The sequence below is a fragment of the Penaeus monodon genome, chromosome 30 (genome assembly GCF_015228065.2).
Source record: "Penaeus monodon isolate SGIC_2016 chromosome 30, NSTDA_Pmon_1, whole genome shotgun sequence".
Classification (NCBI taxonomy): Eukaryota; Metazoa; Arthropoda; class Malacostraca; order Decapoda; family Penaeidae; genus Penaeus; species Penaeus monodon.
Window position 1 is genome coordinate 31,041,967 of NC_051415.1, and position 284 is coordinate 31,042,250.

Here is a 284-nt window from a genome sequence, read left to right on the forward strand (position 1 = left end):
CGCTCTCCTCTTCCCCCCGGGGGGGCGATTCTTACCTGAAGCTGGGGGGAAACCCGCCCTTTGCTTCTTTGGGAGAAATTTTTCCCTAAGTGTCCTATTTTGTCCAGGGGCCTATTCTGGAGGGGCCCTTTTTGGGCAGGTGTTGGCACGTGATAAATTCCCTAGTGTGGCGATCCCTCGGCCCCAGGAAAGGGGGCAACGTCACCCGAAAAAGGGGGGGGTGGGGTGGTGGGGCTGTTAAAATTTTGGTTTCCCAAATCTTTTTTTTTGTTCCCCTCTTCCCC